This window comes from Tauraco erythrolophus, chromosome 2 (genome assembly GCF_009769465.1).
Source record: "Tauraco erythrolophus isolate bTauEry1 chromosome 2, bTauEry1.pri, whole genome shotgun sequence".
Lineage (NCBI taxonomy): Eukaryota > Metazoa > Chordata > Aves > Musophagiformes > Musophagidae > Tauraco > Tauraco erythrolophus.
Window position 1 is genome coordinate 99,928,776 of NC_141466.1, and position 12,521 is coordinate 99,941,296.

Here is a 12,521-nt window from a genome sequence, read left to right on the forward strand (position 1 = left end):
AAAGTGCCTAATAGTCTGCAAAATGGTCACTGTTAGCCAAGCTATTTGCACTTATATGGACAAGAATAAGGATTTAAATTATATGTGTGTGGCTATGGCAGCTACACTCCCATCTCCTGTGCTTCTGTACTCAGAGAGACGGTTCTTGTGGGAGTAAGCAGCATTTCTATATTGTAAACATTCAATTTTTAATATGTGCCATTAATCATGGTAGGAAAACTGAGGCAGAAATCCACATTTGGCTTTGTATCCCATTAATCACAAGGCTAGTCCTCCATTTTTACCTCCCTGTTAGGAGGGGTCTGTTCTATCGCAGTCTGTGAAGGGGTGCAGAGGACGAACAATCACATTCCTGCGTTCCTTCAACTTGCCTGGAACCTGTCACTGTCATTTGATGATGATGAAGGTTGGGCAGGGATATATGCAGAGCTTCTAAGAGGCAGAACTTTTGAGCCAGAGGCCAAAGGCTCACTCCTGACCGGGACTGGAAAAGGTGAAGACGCTTTTCGCCTCTAGCACTCCTTATCGCCTCCTGACTTGGTTCTGCTGTCAGTTCATCTCCAAACCGCTGGCATGAAGATGCAGTTTTCCCTGTGAACCACTAGATGCCCTGAGATCTCTTTGGTTCAGCATTTCTTTCAACGAGCGAAACTGTTGCTAGGGAGAAGAAAGGAAGAGCATCCCAGCTAAGCCATGAGAACAATAGCATGTTCACTAGTGGGGAATATTTTTCAGATTAAAGTAATATCTGCTTTATAAATGTATTCATTTCAAGTACTGAGAAGAAAAGCAGTATACATATTAGGGAATTTATCAATATCTCTGCTGAAAGAGGTTGAAAGATGGTTCCTCAGGGCTATGCTGATAGAAGTGAAGAAATTAATATTACAGAGATGGAAATCTCTCAATTGCCCCGAATAATAGACAGTTCTGCAGAAATTTAACATCTCTGGCACAGGTATCCTCAGAAGTGCAGAGCATGATAAGAGACAGTTAATACAGTCAAGTTCTGGTATTATTGCGCAGTAATATAAGCTAAAGTAATGTCACTAATCTCAGTGAAGTTATTCTAGTTTACATCAGTATTAAATGAAAGCAGAATATGACTCCTTGAGTACTAGACTTGTGCTGGATCAGAGCTCAAGCCCTCAAGGCACGGGGCACCTTTACCCAGATACAGCAAAGCTCTTAAGTACCTGCTAGCCTTTAATTCCTTGCAGGGAGGCCCTTGCTGACTGTGACAAGAGTACCGTTTTACTTAAGCATGCACGAGCTTTGCTCTGGCATGACCAAACCCTTCAGGACACAGCAGCACTGATGGTGAAAGGGCTGTCATTCAGCCAGCAGGCCCTGCCTTGCCAAACTGCCAAATTTAAATGACTGGTAGCTACCATGCAGCATGCTTGTCCCGCAGCTGAGAAAACACTCAGCTATATATATGCTTTTTTTAAGCATGAATTCGTCCTTGATCTACTCAGTGGGCACCTTGGGGTAGATTTTAGTGAGATATAGATCAGACATCAGCTTTTTCTCAAGATATTTAAAGATGTAGATAAATATTTGCTATATGCACCTTCATCTCGGGTTAGAGAGTTCTATTTGAATGAGTGTAAGATGACAGAGCTTCCTTGACTTCCCTTGGCTTCCTCATGATCTGGGCACTGTTTAATGAGGGGGCATTCATAATATAGGTGCTTCTACCCAAACATTTCAGCAGTTTTCACATAGTAAGAAAATATTGGGAAGTCTGTTTATAAAAAAGTGGGGCTTGCAGTGATCAATTCTGCTGCTCAAAGACACCCAGCAAATTAGTACTAAAGGTGGAAACACAGCAAAGCTGTCTGGACTCCCACCTTTTTGCTTTGAGTGCTACATGACCCTGCTATGCTAGTAAACCTGCAAAAGATCACCTTGCTTTGTTCTCTGGGTTCTCTGAAGAGCTCTGTGAAACAGCTTAGGGGATCCCCACTACAGAAGAAAACTCTTCTGACAAAATATGTAAAATGTCGTTCAACTGAACAGTTGTTCCTCATTTCTACAAAAGCCATCATCATATCATAGGAAGCAGCTTTGTCTTCTATTGCAAAAAAAGATGTTGAGACAGGCTTACCTGTGCCAAGTTTTAAGGCACCACCTCTCTCTTTTTTTTTTCTGATATTAGGATGCATTTGCTCTAGGCTGTAGCTTCAGGGGCTTGTAGGGATGTCTTTTCTAGGGATCTCCAACTAGGCAAGTGATTCTCTGAATTAGCTAACACAGAGATGAAACTCAGCCAGGCACAATGTTGTTGTATAATCACTGTAATCAGGCTTACACTTGTGAGTTTATACATTATGCATCCACCCACCCGGGTTCTTCTCAAAGTCTGACCTTTCTGAGTGTGAGGGGTGAAAGCAGCTTAGTGACCTGAAGACAGTGTTTTTTTCAGCATGACTCAGAATGTACTGTCCCTTTGAGAAGTGTTATATTGAAATTGGACTTGACAGAGAGTGATTAGCTAATTTAGAAGCTGCCTGGGATGCACAGATGTTGTCTATTTCCTAAAGAGTTCTTCAGTCCTGAATATGAATGTGCTAAAAAGCTTGCTAAGTTGAGGCCTTATACTTGTCACGTACAGAGACTGGATAAACTCTGTTTCATAGAATCATTTAGGCTGGAAAAGACCCTCAAGATCATAGAGTCCGACCGTCAATGTAACACTGCCAAGTCCACCGCTAAACCATGTCCTTAAGAACAAAGTCTACACATCTTTTAAATATCTCCATGGATGATAACTCAACCGCTTGCCTGGGCAGCCTGTTCCAATGCTTGATAACTGTTTCAGTGAAGGAACTTCTCCCTAATATTCAATCTAAACCTCCCCTGGTTCAACTTGAAGCTAATTCCTCTTGTCCTATCACTTGTTCCATGAGAACCCCAAGTACAGTCACCTCACTACAACCTCCTTTCAAGTAGTTGTAGACAGAGATAAGGTCTCCCCTAAGCCTCCTTTTCTCCAGGCTAAACAACACCAGTTCCTTCAATCTCTCCTCATAAGACTTGTTATTTAGACCCTTCATCAGCTTCCTTGTTCTTCTTTGGACACACTCATTTCTCCATACTCACTCAGAGATTTAGACCAAACTGTTTTCAACCCTCCCCCTCCTTCTCCCAACTTCTTCCTTCAACTTTACTAGTGTGCTCCTGGCTTTTTTTCCTTTCTAAATTACTCACCTCCCATAGAAGCTTAAGGGAGCTACAAGACAGTGGCAGCTTTATTCTTAGCTAGCAGCTCCATGCAGAAGTCACTGCTCTGTAAGTGAAACCATCAGCAAGAACCACAGACAGGATCTTAAGCCCTAAATGCCTGCTACCATTTAGCTAAAATATTACCTCTGTTCATAACCACCACAGTAGAGTCTTAGCAGTTCCAACCAAGAAAAAGAAGTAAAGACTCACCTTTTTCCAGACTCTCTCATCTATGTGGCACTGTGGGAAATCACATTGTCATTCTTGTGTAAACGGCCTTGTAAAATCTGTTACTGCTTGTAGAAGACCACATAGAGTACTTAATAGCTATGATGAGCAGAGACCAGACCCTGTTAACTCAGTTGTTCCCTTTTTGGGATTTCATTGACTATGGACACCTGATTTTATAAGAACAAAAGCAAAGGGGGTTATTTCAGAATTAGAGTGTGCTTTCTGCATCAGAAAGGCAGAGACACTAAATGCAAAAGCAAGGCAAATTTTGCTTGTATACCCTTTACCACTTGGAAAGAAAGGGTTGTTTTATTGCTGTAGCTCTTTCCTTGCAAAATGAGTGGTCAATGTTATAGATTTTAACTCGCAGAGAAGGTGAGGGAACCTCAGACCTTAGATTATCAGATTTTAATACCAGAGTGGACCTTAATAGTTAATCTATGTGTCTTTCTCTGTCCCAAAACCCGGAGGATTTGGGCTTCTGCTCCAATGTGAGACGATGTGAGAATCATAGTAAACTATGTCATCCTGTGATCTGATTTTCTTCTCAAAGACTTCACATAGGCTTCAGAAAAAGCCTTTTTCCATTGGCATTTAGCTCACCCTAGGGTGTGCTGTTTTGTGTTCCCTGACTGAGGATTGCTCAGGCAGATGCTTTTCTTAGCTACAAATAGCTGCATTTTTAACATGCATCTATGCTTCCTTTAGGATGCATTGGCAAGTCCGCTAGCAATAAATAAGAGAACAGAGTCCAAAATTTAATGCTTGTTTGAAATCAGAGAGTAGGACCCCTTACCTGGAAGAAGGCAGGAGCAGACACTGTTCTGATGCAGTTGTAATGTCCAAGTAACATATGCTGCATAAACATCTCATCCGTCTTTTATGCCTGTTCCTTAGCCCAGCATAGCACAGCCCTGATCCCTTCTGGATGGCAAAAGCATAGAGGAGAGAACAATGTTACCTCTCTTTCTGGTCACTACGAAAAGAGAGCAATTAATCTTTAAACAAGTGCAGGAGAAGCATTCGTGGAATATTTGGAAGAGGGGTTCCCAAATAGTCTCACAAAGGAGTTATTTAAAAGTGAGTACAAGACGGTAGGATGAGGATAAATACCTTAAGAGGGAGCACTTTAGCAGAACAGCAAGAAACAAGAGCTGTTAGGTTATGAGATAGTTACCAAGGGATGTGATGGTGGCTCTGTTACATAGGCCATTCGAAAAAGCAGACTAGACAAAGTGCTATTAAGTATACTCCAAGGAACCATCCTGTCTCCACAGAGATCCTGACTGTTACCTGGTTAATGGTCTGATTTTCTAAATGTATCTTGTGGCAGTTTCTAACACTGACTTTAGCAAGACTTCTGGGTGTCCAATTCCTCAAGAAAATAACAGGTTATTGATCATCAATGACCTCATTCCCATCTTTGTGGCTGTGAAAGCTGTGTTGGATTTTTTCAGTCGCGCAACATGCAGGAGATTCATGACTTTTCCTGGCTGCAGTAGACCATGGCACTCTTTTTGAAGGGCTGGTGTCCCACTGGCTTTTGCTTATATCTGAGGTAAAATAAAATGCACTAGCAGAAGCACCTGGTACCACCTGCCTCATCCGTATGGCATTTGAGCTGCCATCTGCAGCTGCCTGGGGTAGTAGAGCTGCCATGAGCAGAAGAGGTGGGCGCAGTGCAGAGCCAAGCAGGCCCATGGAGCGGAGACCGGCAGGGCTACTTCAGTTCTGCAAGATTCATTCTGCCTCTCCTGGGCAGGGGATGGCACATGCTGCAGGCGTTTTGATGCCAGTACTCCAGTTAAATATTTAAATTTAATTTACTAGAGCAACAGGGAAAGCTGCAATTATGTTTTATAGGGAAAATTATTTTCCAGCATGCAGGTTAATTTTTAATCTGTCAGATTTTTTCATACCCTTTTCTCCTCCCTTAGCCATTGTCCCTCTCAAACCTCCATATTTAATTCCCTTTTAATTTTCTTGAGCGACATAGCAAAAGGAGGAGAGCTGGAGGTAAAAAGCACCTGACTAAACACTTGCTTCTCTGTGGAAAGTAGTCTTGATTTTACATAAATCCTCTGCACCAGATCCTATAACTTTAAGGACCCCCACTGTTCAGATATACCGAGTCTGCTAAGCAACTCTTCGTAGCATATATGGTCTCAAGGTCCTTGTGGACTAAGCAACATTACTTCCCACCTGCATGGTAACAAAAAATAAATAAATCTGCAATACAGTCAATAAATTAAAAACATTACAAATAGGGCAATTTCTGAGCTATTTAAAATATGTGCCGCTGGTGCCCTGAGTGGTAATATATGTACACAGAGAGCAGGATTTATGATGGTTTGCTATGCACTTTAAATATCATGAAAACCAGTCAATTTCATTTTGTTACAGCCTAAATCTATTTTGGCAGCTCCTGCTACAGCCTAGTTCCTCTTGCAACACGGGGCACTGAAAATGGTACAGCCTGTTTACTAAACGGATTTAATAAGAGTTCCTAGTAAGGACAATGTGGTGGGTTTTGTTTGGGGTTTTTTTGTGTTTTTTTTTTTTTAAATGTCAGTAGGTGATACAGAGCTTTAGAATTCAGTCACTGTGAATGAAAAGACTGTCTGAGCTGATCTAAATGGATGTTCTTATCTCTCTGTCTACATATCCTAACGTGTATGATCTGGCTTCTTATGCTAGTCCTTCACAATGGTATCTTAGTAGTTCTGTGGAAGAATGAGCATCCTATACAATGTGCAGTATGTAGTGCTCCTGCCTGAAACTAAATTAATTTTAACATATCTTTCCTTTCTTGATTTCTCTACCTTCCCCGAGATAATCCTGTAAAGCAGATCTGCAGGCTGCAGTATGTTGTAGGCAAGAGGGAAAGGAACTGTCTGGGTGATAACTAGAAAACATCTAGATAAGGAAAATTCAGTCTAAGCACTGGAAATATCTTCTATCTAGTGAACTGTGAATTCAGCAGTCTTCAGGCACATCTTGGGACCTAAAACTGCAGACTACTGAATGTCTTAACTCTACGCAGACCTCACAAGATCAGCCCCAACGGAAGAGCAGAAACATTGGCTACTCCTCTTTTTACAGTTTTGAGAATTTTACAAAAGTGAGTTCTGTACCCAAGTGGTGAATAAAAGGGAACTTCACTGTAGGGTTTACAGGACTGCACTCACAATAGTTTTCCTGACAGTGATAATTATGTATCTGTATTTCACAACCCTTCCAGAGAGTCACTGGCAGAGAGGTGTGGGACTCTGCAGAGTAAAGCACCAGGGAGCAGCTTCTAGTGGGATGATTACACTGATCCTCCAGGAAGCTTTAAATCACTTGTTAAGTAGACATGAGTAGAATTCTGCATTAAACCAGAGGTGTCAGCCAGGGGAAAGCTTGTGAGCCTACCATTCTGCAGCAGGGTGGATCCATGCTGCACTGCAGCAAGGCATAGCAGGAGTCAGTTTGAAAAGGCCTAGTTTGAAGCCATTTCTCTGGCTTCATCATATATAGTTTCTAGACATCTTATCTTTAATGTCCCAGTCAGTACCAGAAAAGGAAGAGCGCAGCCATGGATGTAAGGAATTGCCAGGAAAGCATAGCAAATTTTATAGGCCCTCTGTGCTACCTGACTGTGCAGATGGTTGAGTCTGGTCTTCATTAACAGACCTTTATAGTCATCCATTAGGTAAATCTACAGGAGGACCAAAGCTATGTGTTAAGAAAGTCCTCCCATATCCATCCAGAAGAGGTCCTATCCCACGCCAGACAGATGATCTCTCTGAATGGAAAAGGACCGTTGCCTGATCATTTTGGCAGTCCATTTAACACTGTGTGTTAGCTGTCAAGCAGGATTCTGCAGTGAGTATTGAAAGTGTCTGAATAATAGACAGTCGTAAACAACTTGTCTTTCAGGACAGCATTATGCTATTCAGAACCGGTAATAAAGCCATAAAGGTTTCCATGTCTCTTAGTTTACGTAGGCTATCAAATCAGCATATGGATGTCCTCATTATCTATGCAAATAACCAGTTCTTTCTTCAGTGCTGATAAAATCTTAGGATTTGAGATTTTTCATGGTGTAGCAGGTTTCACATATTAACTGTAGTTTCTTTTAAAACCTTTTCCTGTAAGAAGTTGTCACCTTTACTGCATCGTGTGTTATTTTTTGGTAAGAATATTTCCTGTATTAATCAAAAGTCCAGAGCATCTACCAGGAACTATTAATATGAGAGCAAATTTGCAGAATCCCTCTCCATCATAGATTCTCAGTTTAGGCCAGTGGAGTGCTGGCATGCTGATTGAACACCTGTGCAATTATTCTGTGAAATGAGTTCCTGGATGGCTCTTAGTCGAGGCAGGAGAGCTCTGAGCAAAAATCAGGGCTTTAGTCGTGTACTAAATTCTGGTACTTCTTGTATTCCTGGATTTATAAAAAGGTGATATACTACACTACACTTTTTCCATATGACTAAAACTTCATTGCATTTTTAATTCAGATGCAGAGTAGTATTTCGTTTTCAGTTTTCTCTAGGAACAAGATGCTTCAATATTTCTAAATCCGAACACTTTGTCGCGATGACTCAAATATGTCCTTCGTTAAATTGTATTTCCTTTGGGTGCTGTAGTGATGAAGATATTTTCTAGAGTGGGAAGAGAACGTATGTCTTGCACATCTATTTGTTCTCATGAACTAGACACATGGCAGTTTTTCAGACGCTGCTTTTTTTGTCCCAAATCATGTTGATTGGAAATTTCTTCTCAGACCTTCTAGATATATTTTTTTCTCCAAGCAATTGTCCACGGTAATTCACACTAATCGTCACCCCTGTTGTCAGCTTCAGCAGTGAAGCTGATGATTAAGTGGTCCTGAATGATTAACTCTCAGCCTTTGCGATGACCTCAGTGGGTCTGGGCTCAGGCATGTTGGCAGGGCAGCAAAAGACAAAGTTATGTCTGAGTGGTCAAACTGAACAGCATGTTGAGACCCAGAGATTTAGGTGGCTTGCCAGGAAAAAATAAGTGCAAAAAGAAGTAAAAGATTGCTGTGGTAATAAGTGAAGTGCTAGTAAGATAGAAAGAATATGAGGAAAAGCACAAAAATGATTCAAGGATTGAAGGATGAGACACAAGAAGCTAAATTTATATAGTCTGGAAAAGAAATAGTATGGCTAAACAGACATCAGTCTATATATGCCTTCATCAGAGCCACAAATATTTGCACTATCAAATCATTAAGGAGAGGCTAATGGAAAGCATGTCGGCTACTGGAAAATACTACAGAGAAGTGGTCATATAAGCTTGACCATGGAAAGTACAATATTTAATATCCTCAGATGTCTTTATTTGTGGTTCAGGTTCCCCCTCCTATAATTTGGTGAAAATGTGAGATGCTGATACAACCACTTCGTAATGCTGTGGTCCTCTTTGGGCAACCTGGTTTTATTTCTTAAATACACAAGCCTAGTCTATATTGTCTAGATCAAATGCAAACAGATGATAACAGGAGAGGCAATTTTGTCCTTCAAAGCCCTTTCCTGCTGCTTTCCCTTAAGACCAGAGATGTATTGCAGAATCATTTGCCCCATGTAAACTAACTTTGAAGTTATCTTTTTCCCTCTGGCAATTTGTATTTACCATTAGATATATCTGTGATTTGAATTTGCCTCTGTTTTTGAATTACCTAAACAGATCAAAGTGTCATTTTTAAGCTCTTAATACAATCAAGAGAAGGGAGCTGGTAGAATGGATAGCCCTGACACCTACAGGCTTTAGCAGGTGAAAATCCTCCAGCTCCTCCTTCCCACTCCCAATGAAGTGTAAAGACAATTTAAGATGAGAAAACTAAGCATCCAATGTGTCAAGTGTAAAATCTGAACCTGCAGGTGCACTGCATATCAGTTCTTTCAAGATTCAGTGGTCCATACAACAAACTGATAGTTTCTCCCAACCCTATGAGACTGCATAATTTGAAGTCCTGTGGAATCAGTATGTCAAGAGATTGGGCCTGGATCTCAGCCATCATCTAACGTGAAATCAACTTCACTTTCCTGTTTTAAGATAAAGCTTTGGGAGAAGCTGATCTATACAGACTTGAAGATATTAAAGCTGGAAGGGACTATTCCTAGGTCCATCTGACTTGACTTTTTGCACAGTGCAACTAGTCAAATTCTGTATCAATTCTGTAATTCCTACTTGAGATATAAAATATGTCAATGGTGCAAGATAGTTTTAGAAGTATCATTGAGGGTGGGGGAAGGATTCATCCATGACTCAGAAGTTGGGGCTGTCATCAGAAAGGAGGGACAGATGGATTTCCTGCTAAAGTAATGATGTGCAGTATCGTTGTCAGGTCTGTCTCACACTTCAGTTCTTATGACTTTTCTCCTTACTCATAGTTTCTCCTTTCTTGCAGCCATTATCATGGTTATGATTGATGCACAAATGTGTTCTGTTTTGTTTTCTCTGTTTACGCTGTTCTTTCACTGGCTACATTCTCTGTGGTTTGGGATAACCCTATTGCTTAAAATCTCATGACAAAGATGATGCTTTTGAACTGCTGATGGGAAAGGAGGACTTCTCTGGCTTCTTTTCTGACTGTTCCTCTTATTTCCAGTCTCCACATGATTCTTGTATTTTGTGTTTGAATAATTTGGTAGTTACTCACAAATTTCTAACTAGGCTTTATTACAAAATAGATTAGACTATTAACTCCTCTATGGATTAAACTGTAGCCAAAACCCAACATAAAACCTACCAGTTGCATATCCATATAATACTTTGTTCCTTTCTGCAGTGTGAGAGCTGATAGCTTGTATCTGGAAGCAGGAAATGCATATACCTTGGTTTGTCTGACTTGGCTTTTATGGGTATAAACTTTTCAGACTTGGACTGTTTCCATGACCTCACAGTGAGGCTTCTTCAGAAATAGTTACCTTTTATTTGATGAGCAGTTATATCTGTTTTTACACTTTTTTTTTAAGTGCACACTTAAATTCTAAGTTTCTTCCAGTGTTGGTGCTGGATACTCTCAAAACAGGCATCGTAGGTGTTAAAGGTACCACACTTCAGCAACTTCTCTGCTTCTACTGAAACATTACTTTCAGTAAGGAAATGCAAATTTTTAAAGAATATTGATGGAATGACATTTCCCTGGCTTTTAATTTTGTCTGAAGACTCAGCACCAAGGTTTAGCGCATTGGATGCCAATTGCAAAAGATTTTACATGATTTGATAGGCAGTAGGATAAATGCCCAAGCTGCCTAGAACAGAGAGATATTCTGTACTAATTCTAAATTGAAAAGAAAGAAATCACACTGTGGTTGTGTCAGTTTTCCTCCTTCTCTTCCTACTTGATAGAGCTTTATCTGGCAATGTTCTTGAGCCTAAAGTTTGCCTTTTCTCTGTTGGATTGCTGCATTATGCTAAGTTTCCAAAATTTGAAGTACTCATCTCATATTCTGTCTTCAATCTGTTAATTTTGCACAGTTTGAATGTGGGAAAAAAATATATCTTCAACCCTCATGTCAAACCCTCATATGACATAAATCCATATTCTGTTTCCCAAACATGGGAAACATTCTGTTTTCCCAAACAGAATATAGTGTTTGTTTATTGCACAATAACCTTTTCCATATTACTATTGACAATTTCATCATAGATTGATGCATTGTTAATTTTTTTAAATACTTAATTTAACTTTCCTGACCACCTATGTTGCTTTATGCACTTTAGCTTACCTTATCAATTTACTACAGCTCAATAAAGAAAAGTGATAGATTTCAATAGATGTAAATAATTTCCAGTGATGCAGAAAAACAAAAATATGTTCAAATATTTCTGTTTGCTGCTTGGAGAGAATATCCATTTACAAGAATTAAGTGACGTAATCATATAGGATGCTCCTGAAACAGTTTGTCCATCAGTACTAACACATAAGGATATTAACTCCTTAAATTACCTAATAGAGGTATCATGAGGGGCTAACTAGAGAAATACTTTCTGTCTGCATTTAACCACAGTTGAGTCACTCCTGGAACGTGGTGTCCTGATTTGATGTCTGAAGGTGAACAAAGATATTGAAAAATCAGAGAATTCAGTATTTCTGCTTCTTCATCAGAAATACTTGTCCAAGAATGAGTATCGCAGCTCTTCCTTCTCTGGCCCAGAGCTGGAAAAGTATGACATCACCTTACCTCATTGTAATTACTGTCTTCCAAGTAACTTATTTACATCACAGGCACTTCAGCTGTGGCTCTACAACATGGTAGAAGAGCACTGATTGCAAGGGAATTTTTTAGTCCCTTTAGTTTATGCTATCATGGAATCTCTATCTGCAATCTTGAGAAAGAATTCTGTGCTAATTTTAAGCATGCCTTTGAACAAGGGATTTCTACATGAAAAAAAAAAAAGACTTTTTTATTCCTTATTCTCAAGGAATAAAATCTGGAACTGCTGACAAAAGTTTCTTCCTTTTTCATGCAAACCAACTGCTGCAATGGAACATGGCACACTTACCTGTGATTTTATAAACATATTTCTGCTTTTCTTCTTTGAGGCTTTCTCAGCAAATTATGAGGTTTAAGACATTTGTCTTACATCCACGTGCCAAGTTTCTTGAATGCTCAAGAACTAAATTTGGCCTCCAGCCTTGACAATAGTGAGGTAATAATGCTGTATCAAGTCCAGGTGTAGTCTAAGGAAAAGTCATCTACGTTGTAGTAAAAAAAAGTGGGAATAGAGCTTCTGCGTGAAGAAAAGTTAAAAACAGTAGATTTTTTGGCTTGCAGAAGAGATAGTCAAAGAGGAATTTGATAGAGCTCTGTATATTCTCATATAATGTAGAGGAAGTAGTGTACAACTGAAAGAATCAATTTTAAAACTAAGAAATGAAAAGGAGAGTATTTTTCATACAATGAAACTGAAAAATTTGCTACTTCTGGGTTCAGAAAAAAATAGACATATTCATGGAAAACAATTCCACTGAGGGCTATGAGGTGTGAAGATGCAGGTACAATCTCTGGCTCAGGACATCTGTAAATTAGTGGTGGCTAAAA